Source organism: Leucopleurus acutus (assembly GCF_964270905.1).
Source record: "Leucopleurus acutus genome assembly, chromosome: 12".
Lineage (NCBI taxonomy): Eukaryota > Metazoa > Chordata > Mammalia > Artiodactyla > Delphinidae > Leucopleurus > Leucopleurus acutus.
In genome coordinates this window covers 49,352,872-49,370,836 of record NC_139154.1, presented here as the reverse complement: position 1 = coordinate 49,370,836, position 17,965 = coordinate 49,352,872, and positions in this window count along the sequence as shown.

The following is a 17,965-nucleotide window of genomic DNA, read 5'->3' as shown; positions in this document are numbered from 1 at the left end:
ATGGCGGTCCTAGCACACTAATATACCACCCAAAGCACTAGAACAGCATCTGGCATATGGTATATACTCAATAAATACTAATTACTGCCATAAATATTATTGTTTATCTCAGCTGTATACCCACCATATTCGTTTCCTACTGCTGCTGTAGAAAATTACCCCCAAACGAAGTGGCTTAAGATAACACATATTTATTTTCTTATAGTTCTGTAGGTCAGAAATCCCACTGGACTAAAATCAAGATGTCTGCACGGCTGTATTCCTTCTGGAGGCTCTAGGGAAGAACCCATTTCCTTGTCTTTTCCAGTTTCTAAAGACCACCTCATTTCTGTGGCCCCTTCCTTCATCTTTAAAGCCAACAGGGTAAGATGTTCCAATCGATCTTTCTCTGACCCTCCTGCCTCCCTCTTATAAAGACCCTATGATTACATGGGCCCCACCCAGATGATTCAGGATCACCTTCTCATCTCAAGATCCCTAACTTAATCACACCTGCAAAGTCCCTTTTGCCATGGAAGGTCACATGTTCACAGATGTGGGGGATTAGGACATGTGCATCTTTGGGAGAAGGGCCATTTTTCTGCCCACCACACACATAATCTATGATTAAGTGAAAAAAGCGAGCCATAGAACAACACCTATAGGTTAATCTCATTTATGGAAAAAGATACTAAATCAATTTATAGAGAGAGAAAGAAACTCACACAACTATTAACCATGGGGAGGGAGTCAGGGCTTTTTGTGTATTGTTCTTTTTTCTTTTACAGTATGCACATATTCACAGATTACTTGTGTAATTTGGTTTTTTTTTTTAAGTAATCCAAAGGAAGAAAGAAGAGATGAGTACCCATCCTTGGGGAGCTCAGTCTAGCGACGTCAAACAAATCAACAGCCTCAAGTCCTCTCACTTCACGGTCTGAGAAGTGGCAGCTGGCGTGGAGGCTCCCGCCTGCCTGGGTGACACTACCTGAGGTGACATTTCTGCTGGGCTCTGAAGGATAAGAAAAAGTTTCCCAGATAGAGAGGAGGCAGAAGCGTGTTGCCAATGGCAGCGGGCCTAAAGGGGCCGCCCTTTACCGGGCGGTGTAGGAGCCATGGAGCAGAGGCCAGAGGCAGGACTGGGCTGCTTGGCTGTGGGCAGGCCCTGTGCTGAGTGATGGTGTAGGCATTTCCTCATTAGATGTCAGTGAACTGAGGCTGTGTGTTTTGATGAGACGAGAGAAGGTCTGACTGGATGAGAAAGGGCATGAAAGCAGGTGGCAGGGCCTTGGTGCAGCTGGTGCAGACAGGGAGAGCTGGGGAAGGGGGCAGGTAGGGCAGAGCCAGAGGCAGTGCCTTCCCTCAGTCCCCACCCACGTCCCACGGCCCCATCTGCAAGCTTAGCCCCAAGGCAAGTAGCAGGCGCAGGACAAGGTCTCCGGCAGCCTCTCCTAGGGTTGCGGGAGCTTCTAGGCCTGACCTGGGACCTGCTGCCTGGGGGCTGACTGCCAGGTCTGCATGCGGTGTGCAAGGCAGCTGGCCACAGACCTGGCCAGGTCATCCTGGCAGCGAGGGGACGGCACAACACCATTTCTCTTAGTCCACTGGGGCTGCTATAACAAAATACCACCGATTGGGTGGCTTATAAACATCAGGAATGGACTTCCCTGGTGGCGCAGTGGTTAAGAATCCGCCTGCCAATGCAGGGGACACAGGTTTGAGCCCTGGTCCGGGAAGATCCCACATGCCGCAGAGCAACTAAGCCCGTGTGCCACAACTACTGAGCCTGCGCTCTAGAACCCACGAGCCACAACTACTGAGCCCACGTGCCGCAACTACTAAAGCCTGCGCGCCTAGAGCCCGTGCTCCGCAACAAGAGAAGCCACCGCAATGAGAAGCCCACGCACCTCAAGGAAGAGTAGCCCCCGCTCGCTGAAAGTAGAGAAAGCCCGCTTGCAGCAATGAAAATCAAACGCGGCCAAAAAATAAATAATTAAATAAACAAATTTATAAATAAATAAACATCAGGAATTATTTCTCACAGTTCTGCAGGTCGGAAGTCCAAGATCAGGGTACCAGCATGGTCAGGTGAGGGCCCTCCCAGGGTCTCAGGCAGCTGACTTCTTGCTGTGTCTTCACCTGGTGGAAAGGAAGCAAGGGGTGTCTCTGGGGCTGGTTTTACAAGGGTGCTCATTCCACTCATGACCTAATCACCTCCCAAAGGCCCCACTTCCTAATACCATCACCTTGGGGGTTAGGCTTCAACATTTGAATTTGGGGGGGACACAAACATTCAGATCATAGCACCCTCGAAGGGTTCCCAAGCTGGGGTGAGGCTGGGTCTGTGGGCGGGGAAAGCAGACAGAGGGTCTTCAACCTGTGGCCAGCCACCCTGTGTGCTTGTCCTGACTTGCAGAGAGAACCCAGCCGTGTCTCGAAGATGTAACTGCAGATAACACAGAAGGCACCTGTCAGTGGCAGAGGGGAGAGGTGATTGGGTGGGTGGGATTAGTTTAGGGGGTAGCCAATTCCCATGTTCCAATGGCACCCTGGCCCAAATGATGGGCCCACATCTCTGCTCTGCCAGTTTCAAGCTGTGTGGCATTGGACAAGTTACTTAGCCTCTCTGGGCCTCAATTTACCCATCTCTAAAGTAGGGGTAATAATAGTATCTGCTTCATAGGTTACTGTCTGGTAAGTGCTTGGAACAGCTGAAGTGCTAGTGGTCATTCCTGGGGACCCTCCATGGATCTCCCAGCTCGGCCTGGCAGGCGAGGACCCCTTCAGGGTCTCCACAGCGCCATATCCCACCCTCAACCAGTCACCCACTCACACCTGCTCCTTGGGCCCATGGGGTGGCCCCGTCAGCAGGACCTGTGGCACAGGGAAGGGGGAAGAGTGATAGCTTATGAGGCAGTAGTTACGGGGTGCGAGGGCTCTGAAATGGTGGGAGGTGGAGACGGGAGGAAGCAGGGGTTTCAGAGTAGCAGAGACTCCCTCGGGGAGATCTGTCCAGGGCAGAGACTGCTGGTCACCGAATGCCTGGCTTTGGGGTATCAGAGCCAGCTTTGACGGGAGCCAGAGCTCCCAGCTCTGCTTCCCAATGCCGAGGTGTCTGTCATTATCTGCAGGGCTGTTGCGAAATGTTCCAAGCAGAATTACATACTTTTAATTCACTTTAATTGTATAAAAGACCTACATGTCAGGCAGCACTTGTGAGAAGGGGATAAGGTGTCACCAAGTCAGAGAAATGCTGATGATCTGGGTCCACTCAGCAGAGTTGGGGGTGGGTGTCTGGATACTGATGTGGCTGTAGGACGAGCAGGCCAGGGGCTCTGGATACTGACTGTGGCTGTAGGATGAGCAGGCCAGGGGCTCTGGAATGCTAATATTGTTCTTGGAGATCTGCTGATCTGTTGGAGCCCACAGGGAGGCCCATCTCAGATGAAGGGGGCGGAGCTCAGCACTGAGGAACTCAAGGAAATCATCCCAGTTTGCAAACTAGTGGCATAGCCGGGAAAAAGTAACAGCCTGTGGTTTTCTAATTCCATTGCCAAATGGGGGCAGGGGCCTACTGACCGGGGTGTGAAATGCAGGCTATCGATTTGTTTGATCTGTGAGGGATTCTCAGAAAAGGCCTGACCAAGGCAGGGGTGGAAATGATTGCAGAGGAAGCCCAGGTCTGCCGCAAACCGGCTGTGTAGCCTGGGACGAGCTGTTTGCACTCTCTGGGTTCCACCTCAGTCGTGTCGTAATAAGGAAGGATGGCTGCATAACCATGACACAATTATCATGCAGGGCTTACTAGGTTTGAGTCACCTTAAGTACATTATCTCACATAATCCTTCCAATAACCCTATGGAGTTATCCTCATTTTGCAGATGAGAAAATGGAAGTTCAGGGAGGTTGAGTAACTCATCCAAGTTCACTCAGCTAATGAGTGACCCAACAGGGATTTAAAGGCTTGAATGGCTTTAAATGGTTGCTAGCGCCATGCTAGATCCCTCGGGGTCAGCTCTGTGCTCCATCCTGAGCGTGAAAAATAGGGAGGGGTCGCCCCCGTTCCTTTGCGCTCTACCTCACTGCTGCTTGAGGGCCGGGTCCCGGGCTCGATGTGCAGGCAGTGGGTTGGGATGACCCCGGCCGCCACCAGGACCCCCGAGCACGTGGAGAGGAGGTGAGAGCCCCGGCACCTCCACAACCTATAAACCTCCCGTCCCCACAGGTCTGAGAAAGGCCACGCCCTTGCTTTAAACTGAACTCTTCTCTCCAAGAGCTTATTACACATACCCTTTACACAGCAACTTAATCAAATAACAACTTCTGTGCAAACGTCTACAAAGCACCTTTTCACCCAGGGCTCATTTAATGCTCACAACCTCGCAGGCGGGGATGTTGTCATCATCACTACCGTTTGGACAGTCAACTGAGGCAGAAAGGTAGCCAAGGATAGGGGCTACAGTCGCTTGTGGCTCTTCAATGACCAGCTGGGTGCCCTTGGACAAGTCACCTATCCTGCAGAGCCTGAGCGTCCTCATCTGTAACCTGGGGATGGTTGTGAGGACTAAAGGCAGAGTGGGTGTGCAGTGCTCAGTACTCTGCTGGTACAGAGTAAGCACTCAACAGTGATAGCCTGTATGTTTTTAGGTCCCATTTTTAAAATGGACTTAATTTTTTACAGCAGTTTTAGGTTCACAACAAAACTGAAAGTACAGAGAGTTCCCATACACCCTCTGGCCACCGCCAACACACACACACACATGGCCTCCCCACCACCAACATCCCCCACCAGCGTGGTTACAGTCCCTGAACCCACACTGGCACATCATGACCACGCAGAGTCCCCGGTTTACATTAGGGTCCTTTCTCAGTGTTGTACGCTCTATGGACAAATGTATAATGCCGTTTACCCCCCATTATAATATACAGAATACTTTCACTGCCCTAGAAGTCCTCCGTGCTCTGCCCAATCATCCCTCCCTCCCCCTGAACGCTCGGCAACCACTGATCTTTTTACTATCTTCATAGTTTTGCCTTTTCCAGAATGTCATATAGTTGGAATCGCACGGTATGTAGCCTTTTTAGACCGACTTCCTTCACTTAGTAGTATGCTTTCAAGTTTCCTCCATGTCTTTTTGTGGCTTGATCGCTCATTTCTTTTTATTGCTGAAGAATATTCCATTGTCTGGATGTGCCACAGTTTCTTTCTTCATCCACCTACTGAAGGACATCTTGGTTGCTTCCAAGTTTTGGCAATTATAAATACAGCTGCTGTAAACATCCATGTACAGGGTTTTGTGTGGACATAACTTTTCAACTTGCTTGGATAAATACCTAGGAGCACCATTGTGGGTTCATAAAGGGTATGTTTAATGTAGGCTCTTGTTTTTTTATCCAGTCTGACACTATGTCTTTTGATTGGAGTATTTAGTCCATCAACATTTAAGGTAATTATTGGTAGATACATATGTATTGGAAACAACCTAAATGTCCATTGACATATGAACGGATAAAGAAGATGTGGTATGTGTGTGTGTGTGTGTATATATATATATATGTATATATATATTACTCAGCCATAAAAAGAATGAAGTAATGCCATTTGCAGCAACATGGATGGACCTAGAGATTATCATACTAAGGGAATTAAGTCAGAAAAAGACAAATACCATATGATATCACTTAACACGTGGAATCTAAAATATGACACAAATGAACTTATCTACGAAACAGAAACAGACTCAGACATAGAGAACAGACTGGTGGTTGCCAAGGGGGAAAGGGGAGGGGGGAGGGAAGGAGTGTGAGTTTGGTATTAGCAAATGCAAGCTATTTTTTTTTTAAATTTTTTTTGGCTGCATCGGGTCTTCATTGCTGCACACAGGTTTTCTCTAGTTGCAGCGAGTGGGGGCTGCTCTTCGTTGCGGTGCACGGGCTTATTGCAGTGGCTTCTCTTGTTGTGGAGCATGGCCTCTAGGTGCACGGGCTTCAGTAGTTGCAGCACACAGGCTCAGTAGTTTGGCTCACGGGCTCTAGAGAACAGGCTCAGTAGTTGTGGCGCACGGGCTTAGTTGCTCCGTGGCACATGGGATCTTCCCGGACCAGGACTCGAACCCATGTCCCCTGCATTGGCAGGCGGATTCTTAACCTCTGTGCCACCAGGGAAGTCCATAAACTATTATATATATGTATAACTGAGTCACTTTGCTGTATACCAGAAACTAACACAACATTGTAAATCAACTATACTTCAATAAAACAAAATTTTTTTTTAAAAAGAGCATATTTAGTTTTGTAAGAAACTGCTAAACTGTCTTCCAGAGCGGCTGTGCCATTTCTCTTTCCCACCAGCAATGGCTGTGGCTTTTATTTTTATTGAGAAACAAGAAGTGACTAGCTTACGATTATACAGCCATTTGTTGGCAGAAGAAGGACCTGAGGACAGTACCACTTCGGGTGGTTTCCCTTTGACCACATTGCCCCTCAGCTAGACACACCAACCTCACGCCCTGACAAACACTCACACTTATTCACTATGGCTTTCAAGACCCAATTCTCGGTGTGGATGTCTGTGGAGCAGTCCTCTTCTGCCCCGTCCAGGAAAGCCTGCCATCCAGTCCCTGCATCTGAGAAGATGGTGACACTCTTGCCTCATGCCCAGGTGCATAGGGGCCAGTGTCCAGGTGTTCCAAGCTTACCTGCACCTGGAGAAGAACCAGATGTCCTGGAAGGCTCTTTCCCCTGTCAAAGCAGACCCAGCCAGCCCCACAGTCCCAGGAGTCACTGTAACTTCATCAGGGACTGGCAGAGGGAAAGAAACGGCCCCTACACTCGCCCCTTACTCCAGCTCTGAGTCCTTCCTCCCTTCCTCCCTTCTGTAGGTGAAATTCACATAATAAAATTAACCATTTTGGGGCTTCCCTGGTGGCGCAGTGGTTGAGAGTCCGCCTGCCGATGCAGGGAACACAGGTTCGTGCCCCGGTCCGGGAAGATCCCACATGCCGCGGAGCAGCTGGGCCCGTGAGCCATGGCCACTGAGCCTGCGCATCCGGAGCCTGTGCTCCACAACGGGAGAGGCCACAACAGTGAGAGGCCCACATACAGCAAAAAAAAAAAAAAAAAAAAATTAACCATTTTTAAAGCGTACAATTCAGCGGCCTTCATAACATTTCATAATGTTGTGCAACCACCACTACCTGTTTCTAAAACATTTTTATCTCCTCAAAAGAAAAACCCTGTGCCCATTGATCTATCCCCCCCATCCTCCCTGTCCCCAGCCCCTGGCAACCACCGACTCACATTCCACCTCTTTGGGTGTACCTATCCTGTAACAGAATAAATGGAATCATACAGCCAGACCTTCGGTGTCTGGCTCCAAACACGTTTCTCGGACCACACTCTCTGTAACTCCCTGAGGAAGGAGGAGAAGCAGGGGCTTCTGCTGTTTCCTTTGCTTCCGTCCCTGCCCCCGGTCTACATTGCCCTGCACCCCCTGCCCACAGTGTCTGTGGCCCACCTCATCCGTTCCGTGCCATTTCCTAGTTCCTGTAACTACCCCCCAGCTGAGGACCTTGACGCTTCCTAGATTCAGTCAACAAATAGCTTCTGGGCTGGCAGGGAGACAGACAGGTAAACAGTCATTGCAGCGGTAGGATGAGACACTGCTGGGGGTTTTCAGAGAGTCAGGGGAGCCCAGAGGAGAGACATGGAACCGAGCCTCGGGCTGAGGGTGGTCAGGGAAGATAACATGGAGACTGGGGGTCCCGTCTGTCTTGTTCATGCCGTTTGTTTCCTCAGCACAGTTCCTGGCACCTAGAACAGGATGAATGACAAGTCCATCTATCAATCAAAGCAGCTCTTGGCTAAGAGCTGAAGGATGAAGTTGTTTATACCATAAATTGGGCATAACTTACCTGAAGATTGTAGGCAAAGATTCAGCCCCTATAATACCCTGAAAGACATTTCAATCTAGATCAACATGGAAGGGGACGGGGAGTCAAGTGGCAAGACGTGGGGCCAGATCACACAAGGCCTTGGAAGCTGTACAAAGGAGATTGACTTTAACCTGAGTGAAAAGAGGAAGGACTTCAAGAAGATTTGCGTTTTAGGAACTCATCATTCTAATCTAGGTTAGAGATTATGATAACCTAAGGATGTGTCAGGAGGACAGAAGAGAGATCATTCTTGCCCTCCTGCAGCTGATGTTCCAGTGGGGAACAGAGATACTTAATATGCTGTTTAAAATAATTGAATAGTCCCAAAGGTGCAAGATGATCTGAGGGATGACACGGCAGGGAAATGTTTAAATTTCAGTGACCTTTAAATTGAGTGACCTTTAAATTGAGACCTGAGAAATGAACAGGAGATGGTCAGAGAGAGAGGCAAAGAGATTTCCAGGCTACACTAAAGCTGTTATGAAGGTCCTGAGCAAAATGTGTTGAAGGAACTGAGAAAAGTCCAGTGTGGTTGTTGAGAAAATGTGAGGCTGGGAGTTTGACCAGATGAGGCTGGGGAGGAAGAAGGAATCAAACCCCAAAGAATCCGCTTACACATTTTGAAATCACCCTCAGCAAAACAGGAAGTTTTTAATGATGTAAGCAGGATTCTCGTTTTCAAAATATGATCACTTGCATTTCTCTTTTGCATTTCTGTGCATGTGACCTCCTTCCTGATCAGTGCATTCGTCTGCTTGCCTTGAAAGTGGTGTCAGAATTATCAAAGAAAAACAATTCAGAGAAGGAGATAAGTAGTATTTAGCTTCTGACATTGAAAATAAGATTTTTCAGCCAGGCGATAGTCTTGAAAGACTCTCTATCAAGAAAAAGATGTTCTGGATGTCTTTAACTTTCTCTTTAAGATTTCAAGAAGCTAACCTGACAGAATTGATCTTAGGGCGTTATCTAAAGAAGAGAACAGGGACTTCCCTGGCGGCCCAGAGGTTAGGACTCCGCGCTTCCACTGCAGGGGGCACAGGTTCGATCCCTGGTCGGGGAACTAAGATCCCGCATGCCACATGGTACGGCCAAATAAATAAATAAGCGTGCAAGCTACCAAAAAGAAAAAAAATGAAGAGGAGATCAGAGGAGAGAGCCTCGATCTCTAGCCTGGAGGATGTTGGGGAGGAGGTAAGAGAGGAGGCAAGTGTGGAAGGAAGTCAGGTGTGCACCCTAGTGGTCCATCCTCCAGTTGATGTCCCAGATAGCAAAGGTGTGTTAGGTGAGGGAGGGAGGGGAGACTGGGAGGAGATTTCCTTAAATATCTCTCTAGAGGTCTTCACATCAAAGTAAATTGCAGGGTGGTTAGGCACAGGGAAGGTTTGAATTTAACCTTCTGAAGCCACCCTGGGTTCCCATGCAGTGTTAAAATGATGGCTGCATTAGATCTGTAGCTGTGGGTTTTATATAAGAAATAGACAAGAAGCAGATAGATTGAAATCCTGCTAAGCATTTTTTTTTAATGCATTGAACAAACAACAACAAAAAGTATTGACTATGGCCTGTCATTTACTAGTTACTTCCTTATCCAATCCCTGGGTCCCAGAACCTGCAGTCGCAGGAAGTAGACGGTGAACACTCTGGGGCCTGCTCACCAATGCCTGTTTCAGGCGTAGCCATGGGGGATAATGCACAAAGAAGGGCCTCCCAGAAGGAGAAGCCCAGAGACACAGACAGTGGACGAAGCTCCACTGCCGGGGAGGGGGCTTCCCTCCTCCAGTCTATCAGTATCTGATTGTTGCCATGAACCAGTGTCGGATGTGTTCCCTTGATTCCCTTTTCTGAATGGGAGTCTTCACTGCAGTTATCCTATTCCTATTCCACCTGGCAAGTAAGTATGGGGTGGAGTGTTTTCACTTAGATGTGTTCAGACCATACAGAGCTTCATCTGAAGCCCATGCAGAGAGCTGCACATCGCCTGATGATCCTGGGCCCTTGATCTGCCTGAGGCTTTGGAGTTGTCTCCCCGGGGGAGGAAAGGAAATAATAATTCAGTGTATGAGAAGAGGGAGGCATATACATTTTGGGGTGGCCAAAGGGCAGACTATGGCAGAAACTGCCCATTGGTTACTCCAGTACCCATTCTTCCCTTCTTCCTCAATAACACAACCCCCAGTTTTATGACTAAGGCTGTGTATCACTAAGGCTCTATTTAAGATTACATTTCTCAGACTCCCTTGCAGCTAGCTCTGACCATGGGAGTAACTTCTAGCTAATAACATATAAATAGAAGTGTCATAAGGTTTTTCAGGAAACTCTCTGTAAGAGGGAAGGAGTTGAAATAAAAGAGGGGGAGGAGAAGCCTCTCTCCCATTCCACCATACTGCTTCTTGGAAAGCAAATACGATGGCTAGAGTTTGGTAGAACACGGATCATGGAAATTAGGGTCATATCTTGGGAATGGACAGGAAAGAAAAGCTAGAGGATTTTGGCCCCTGACAACTTCATGAAACCACCAGACCAGTCCTCAAGCTCTGGCTCCAGACTTTTATAGGAGAGACTAAAGCTCTGTGTGTTCAAGGTTCTGTTTATTTGGGTTTTCTGTCACCGGCAGCTGAATGTAATACTAATGGATATATCTCTACCACAGGCTTTGAGTGGGAGACTTACATAATCAATTTAGTGGTTGAGCCCCAGAACCTGCAGACTGTGAACACACAAAATGTTGGCGCTATGGCTGCAGAATGGGGATTGGAGGTGACATCCCAGGTGAGGGATGACAGGGGTTTGTATGAGGATGGTGATGGTAGGGTTGGATAGCACATTCAGATCTGAAGCATATTTAGGAAGTGAGACAGGAGTTGGTGGTGGTGAGGGAGAGATGAGAGTCAAGGGCAGGAAGAGGGAAGCCAAAGAAAATGGCATTGCAAGGAAGGAGCAGTGAGCAGAGCCAGCTGCCGTGCCGTGGTCAAGGAAGATGTGGGCTGAGATATATCTGTAGGATTTGGTCACAAGGAAGTAGTCTCAGGGCAGTGGAGGTGGAAGCAGACTTGAGTGGGTTGAGGAAAGAGTCGGAGGTGAAGAAGTGGGCCCAGCGAGTAAAGATAACTCCTGCGAGGCTGAAATAGGGATGGAGTCAAGGGAGGGCTCTTACCGTTTTTAAGATGGGCAAGACTGGACCTCATTTAATGGGAAGAGCCCTTAGAGAGGCAGAGGTCAACGACGGAATAAGAAGAGGTATAAGCTGCTTGAGGAAGGTCCCTGAGAAGAAGGTGGGAGGAATGAGGCTTGGGGAGCAGGAGGGACCCTTCTCTGTTAAAGCAGGCAAAGGAGGGCAGGCAGAAGACACGCTGTCTCTCTCCTGAGCTGTGGGCAGAGCCCCTGGCCTCCCTGATCCCCGCTTCCATCTCCCCATCTTGCACATCTGCTGCCTCAATATTCTTAGTGTGTGACGGAAGCCATGTCCATACCCGCTGGGCCCCTGCCTACAGCTCCCAATACCTCAAAACAAAATTCTCATTTCTGCTTACATTTGGGGTCTCAGCTTAAATGCCACTAGTTCTGGGAAGCCCCACAGATTAGGGAAAGTCCCAGTGATAACTGCACCCATGACAGCTTATATGTCTTCTTTGAGATGCCCAGTGAACTTGTAATTACTTGATCGTACTCCCATTAGACGATGGCAGGGGTGTGCGTGTATGTGTGTGTGTGTGTGTGTGCACACGCATGTGGGTGCTTCCTTATCACCTCTATCTCCCCAGCACAGAGGACAGGGCCTGGCACACACAGGCACTACATTGGGCTGAATGACTGACTGATGAGAAGATTCAAGCCTGTCATTGAGGCTCTCGAGATCTCAGGTTCAATTTCCAGCATCCCTTAAACCTGCCCATGCTCCAGATGTTGGGGACTACTTCCTGGTCCCCAAAGCTGTCCCACGCTTTCCTCCCGCACTGGGTCTTTGCTCAGACTGTTCCCTGTGCCAGGAATGCCTGCTCTCCACTCTGTCCTGTACAGACTCCACTTCTCCTCCCAGCCCAGGGCCTCTTCCGCTGCAGAATCTTCTCTGAAACCCTCACCTGCCACAGGTTTAGCCACTTAACATCTTCCACTGTGAATGTCTGTTTTCCCTGTCCCTTTACTCCCATCAGATCGTAACCTCCTTGAGGGAAGCTTCTAGTTCATAATTAATTGTTATTTCAAATGAAAAATTTGACTGTGAGGCAAAGAGACACCTTATATAACACTTGGGTAAATAGAGTCTTATACAACTGTGTCCCCAGTGGTGGCTTTAGAGTGTCATGCACTTAGTAGGGACACAAAAATATTTTTGAATGAATATTTTCTCCCTCATACCTGCAAGACTGTGATGGTGACAGTCTCCATCTGCACATTAATTTTTTAAATTAATTTAAATGTGGTTCTCCTATGTTTACAAACACAGAAAAGGTGCCTGTTTTCATCCGTGAACAAAGTCTGTCTTTTCAGATTTATTCCGTCTTTACTTGAGAAACAAAGGCATGTCTTATACAGCAGATCAAGGTGGTGACTGTCTTTGCCAGTGTACCAGATCCACCACTGCATAAGGGAAAAGGAATTTCTCCTGGAGCTGATCATTTCCAACATGTTCAGCAACATTTCTGCACAAGACCACCAGTGTAAAGGATACGAAATCTACAAAGCACTAAAATAAGGAGGAAACTGCATCACTATTCATAGCTATTATTTTCCATGCTAATGTTTCATGATTGTTTTTTAGTTCAGAAAATAGAGTCATTGGGATTCTCAAAAATACTACCTAAATTGAAATCCATAGAGACAGAAAGCATACTGGTGGTTGCCAGGGACTGGAGGCAGGGGGAATGGGGAGTGACTGCGTAATGGGTCAGGGTTTCCTTTAGGAGTGATGAAAATGTTTTGGAACTAGATAGAAGTGGTAGTTGCACAACATTGTAAAGGTACCAAATGCCACTGAATTGTTCACTTTAACATGGTTACTTTTATGTCATGTGAGTTTCACCTTTGGGTCAGGCCTCCAAAGGGTCCTCAGAGACATTCAGCTGAGCACCGTGACAAACCAGTTGAATGTGTGTATTTTGGTTTGATACTCCGTTGGCTGAGTCCTTAACAAGGACTTGTTAAGGTGTTTCGTTTGATTAAGAACTTTCTAGTTCCAGAGGTGGAGCCTGAAGCAGGTTTTATTTTTTCCTTTAAACCAGGGGAACCTCCCAGAGACAACAACTCGCAGACTGTGGATGGCGCCCCAGACGCTTCTCTGGGCCGTTTGTCCGTCAGGGCCCAGTGGGGAGGAAGGAGGACGATCCTGCCCCAAAGAGCAGAGTCACAGGCTACAGTTTCTCTCCACTCCAGGCAGGTCCCGCAAAGGTGAAGGCTGGTTGCAACGAATGGCGGGTGGACTTGTCCTAACAGCTCACAGCTTCTCAGGAAGCCGTCCTTTTGTTGTCTCGTCACGGGGGGGGGGGGGGGGGGGGGGGGGGGGGGAACAGATTCCGTCAGAGAGAGCAAGGGCAGGTGCTAAAGCAACATCCTGGATCAAGTGCCAGGCTGGTGGGGACGGGAGGGGTGGCCGTCAGCCCTCCTCAGTGGGGCCTGCTATGTGCAGGCCTGGCAGGGCCCCGGACCAGCGGCGGGGGCTGGGCTGACCACATACCAGTACCCGTCCATCTTTTAAAGACACAGGACCCAAAGGGAAATCACACCCTTTCATTTCAAACATGGCCCGGGATCCCAGAGCCCAGTGGCTGTTCTATAATCAAGTTGCATCAGTCAACTTTATAACCAAGTCTCCTCCTTTTTTTTTTCAGCACTTCATACCTTCTCCTATGCCTTCACATACGTGTCTCATTCAGTAACCCAAGAGACAAACACTGCTGACGGCCTTGGAAAATAGCAGCTCCAGGAGAAATTCCTTTTCCCTTATTCAGCGGCAGTCCAGTAAACAAAGAAAGCCCAGTGACAAAGTTGTGTTCACTTGGGAAACTCTAGGTCCAGCAAAAGGGGATAGTCCCAGGAGTCGCTCACGAAGTCTTCTTTCCCGAGGGAGAGAACCCCGCTTAATCTTTAGAACTCCAGCTGTGTTGGATATGTAATCAATAGAGTTTACCATCAACCTAGGTCGCTGAACCAGTGACCAGTTCAGGACAGCCTAGACTCAGCAGGAATTGCAAATTCCCCAGCAGACCCTGTTAGAGCCCAGTGGAGGTGGCCCCTCATTGTTTTTCTCAATAAAAGACTAAAAAGCTGTCTGCATGTTTTGAAGGCATCGACAGCCACCCGAAGAAACAGGACTGCTTATGACTCCATCTAATAAGCGCCTGGCAACCATCAGCCTCTCTAATTGCCATGTGAGTGAAGAGGTGGGAATTTTAACAAACAAAGTCGATTTCGAAGTGTTACTGGAAGATGAAAAATGTCACAGAAGCGCCTAGCCACAAGAGGCGAGCAGAGACGCCTGCTTCTCTCAGGACAGCATAATCCCGAAAGCCGACGGAAGCCGACACGAACCCTCCCAGCACCTGCCTCCTCGACGCTCACAAAGAGACACGTCAGCTGCCCAGGAAGCTACAGGTACCACTGAGACACCCCAGACGCTTTCCTTGTTGTCTACTCAGGCAGAAGAGGCGGCTTGGAGGCCCGGTGCTGAGAGTTCTGAGTGCCCCGTTCCCTTATATTCCAGGCCCTCTGGAAAGGGAAAGGAGATACGGGAATCCTTCCCACGCGGGTGCTCTCACAGTATTATTGTTACCCTCCCCCTCTGCAGAGCGGAAACTAAGGCTCAGAGAGGTTACGAGCAGCGGGGGCAGGCCTAGGATTCAGGGCCCCTGTGACTCACAGTCCAGTGCTCTTGGGTCCTCCAGGAAACGAGGCCTACACCCTGGGCTCTTCTTACGCAGATTAGGAGCAAGTGGTGTCATCTCAGGGCCCGACTCTCAGCAGGGGCCAACCATCGCGAGAGCTAACTAATGACAGGTGTGCCTCCCTACTGTTTATATTAAAGGGAACGAGCGCCCAGAATAGATGCTCCCCCATTTACCCCAGGGTTTCCTGGTCTGCAGGGCAATGGGATCTGGCTGACACTTCTCAGTGTTCCACACCCAACAAACTGGCTCTATTCAGAAAGGAAGTCCAGAGATGTGATCACCCCACTTATCTGCACACCTTGGTTGCTTCCAGAGGCCTTTCCTGCACGTGACCTCACGTGACCACCTGGACCATCTGAGCGATACCTTAAATTGGTTTTTTGAAGATTCTTGAGTTTCCAGAGTCAACCTTGTTGAGATATAATCCAAAGTACCCCCAGGAAGGGACAGCACTGTGAACCATTAGTGGCTTGCCCTTGGCAGCCAGCTGAGAATCAGGCCCTGAGAAGTGGGAAACAGGACTGGGAGGATTTGGAGGGGGTCAAGAAGAGAAAGAAGCAAGAGAGAGGAGGCGGAGCAGGTCTAAGCCCCTCCCAGCAGCTCACCTCCCAGTTTTGCAGAAAGAGGTTCCCGGGGAGCCATTCCTTGCTTCCCCACTCCCACCAGAGAGACCAACTCTGCCCACGGGGCCAAAGGTAGAAAAGTCTACAAGAAAAAAGGAGACGTGACAGGAGAGATGGGAAGAAAACACAGAATAAACCAACCATCAGAGGCTCTTCAATCTTAATTCATTTTATTCTACAAAATGCTACTCAATTGAAAGTGGAGAAGCTAACCAAAAAAAAAAAAAAAAAAGGAAAAAAAGTTGTAATATGTTCTCTCTTCCATAGCAGCAAGCTTTTTCTAACAAGCTTTCTTTAGTGCAAATACTGTAGGCTTGTATTACAGTAAAATAACAAAACAGAACAACAACAACAAAACACCACCAGAGATGCTTTAGAGCAGAGCTACTCCTCAATTTTCAAAAGTATACAAAGATTTCTGAGCTCACAGTCCTGCCTGGAGAGGCCTATTTAGCAGCCTTTCCAATGGGACCATTCCACCAATACTTAAAAAAAGAAAGAAAACAAGGTGTTCAGAAAGATAAATTCCCCATCAAGCTGTAGGAATCTTGTACAACTTTTTTTTGCCTCCAGGATCTTATAGCAGTCTTTACGCCACATCATCGACATACCTCAAATACAGATGCACAAAGCTTATGATTGTCTACTATATCCAAAATACTATATATACATCTCTCACTGCAGAAAAGACACCCTGATACCTATTCTTTATACAAAGGTGAAGATTTCCTTCCTCAATATCAAGTAACCACAAACTAAAAGAAATGGAATAAACTTTTAATCATACAGAGAAAATAATTTTTTGAGGAACAGGGCAGGTTCTCTTACAATGTAGACTTCTTGGTGACCCCTGTCCCTAGAGGAATGACAGTCCATCTTTAAAAACAGACCTTTTTTTATACAGTTTATACAGCACAAGTCACAAATCATTTTAGAAACAAAAAAAGTATCATTAGCCTAAATTTTTAAAAAAAACTATAAAGAAGAAAGAGAGGGAGAGAGGAACTGAGCATTTTAATGCTATCTGTTTCTATTCAGGCTTGGTACAACACAAAGATGTAAACATTTAAAATAAATAATAAAATAAATGTCAATTTCTTCTCCCCCTCCCCTTCCCACGCCCCGCTCAAAATTTGACCCAGCTCCTCCTGAACATGTCAGCGTTAGAAAATTAAAACCCTTTTTGATGTATGACCAAAATACTAGAAGCATGAAAAGATGTCAGATAGGTAGTGGGGTGACTGGGTTTCCTTTTTAAAAGGTGCAGGAGGACATGGGCACACTTAGAAATGTACACACGAACACATACACACACACACACACACACACACACACACACACACACACACACGACCTGTCAATAAATAGTGAGATGCTGGCTTTTAAGATGAATGCCAAGAAGACTCAACAAGCTGAAAATAGCAAGACCCCTTTACTTAAGTTTTTAAAAGAAAGTTACACACACCACGTATCCTATTGGTCCACAAATTCTATAAGACTCAGGTCAACCATCTGAAGAGTGCAAAGGAGCACATCCCAGGGAAAACAAGTTTAGAGGTGGAAGGATATCGTAGGGGGTGGGTCTTTGAGAACAAACCTCGGACTGAAGGCAATCTTGCCTCGGATCTTTGGAGAAAGACCTTCTCACCTCCAAGTGTTTTTGTTTATTCATTACTTGTGGGCTTTTAATAAGGGAAGTCCTCATGGCTCAGTCTCATCCTAAAGAAGGTATATATATATATATATAAGTGCCTAACACATCGTCTGGCACATAGTAGGTGTTATTCTTTTCCTTCTTAAAGAGGCCACGTGGATGTTTCATCAGAGGAGGAAATCAACCTGAAAGTTACAAGATGAGACTGCAAGAAGCACTGGTGGTCCATCAGGGAAATGGGAGAAAAGTCCCAATGCCTGGAAGTTGAGCTCATCCTTAAAATGGAGCCATGTGGGAGCAGAGAGGAGACTCCTTTCCCCAAAGCCTGAGAAAGGGAACCAGTAGCCTCTGATGGTTCTTGGCATTGAGATGCTTGTGTTATTGGGCACAGTGAAGACACCTGGCCTGTCTCACAGGCGGAACAATGACTTCTTTCTGGAAACGTCCTCAGTGAACTCTCTGCTTTGAGTTGGCTCTGGCAATCGCCTGAACTTCACCTGGGATCTCCTCTCTTTCCTGTGTCAGCAGCTGTCCCCATCCACCCAGCCAGGAAGAGGACTATTCCCAGAGAGGCCAGCCAGGTGGCCAAGGGGACGGTGTGTTTCACACCAGCCTGTCAAGGGGTGCCTGCCCTATGCCATCCCAGAGCTGCCTGCAGCCCAACTGGAGTCCACACCAGCTGCCTCACGGCTGGGGACACAGGGGGAGCACAGGGTTCCCTGCCCGAGCACAAAGGCCTCCCCGCTGCGGCTGCTCCCTGAGGGGGAAGAGGAGGAGGCAGGCCTGGGTCTGGTGTGAACTTGGAGAACAGCCAGGAGGAAGTGACTGAGGGTACACTAGTGCGTTAGGTGTGAACATTCCGCCTTCTCCGAATAACCTCTGGCTTTGGGGAAG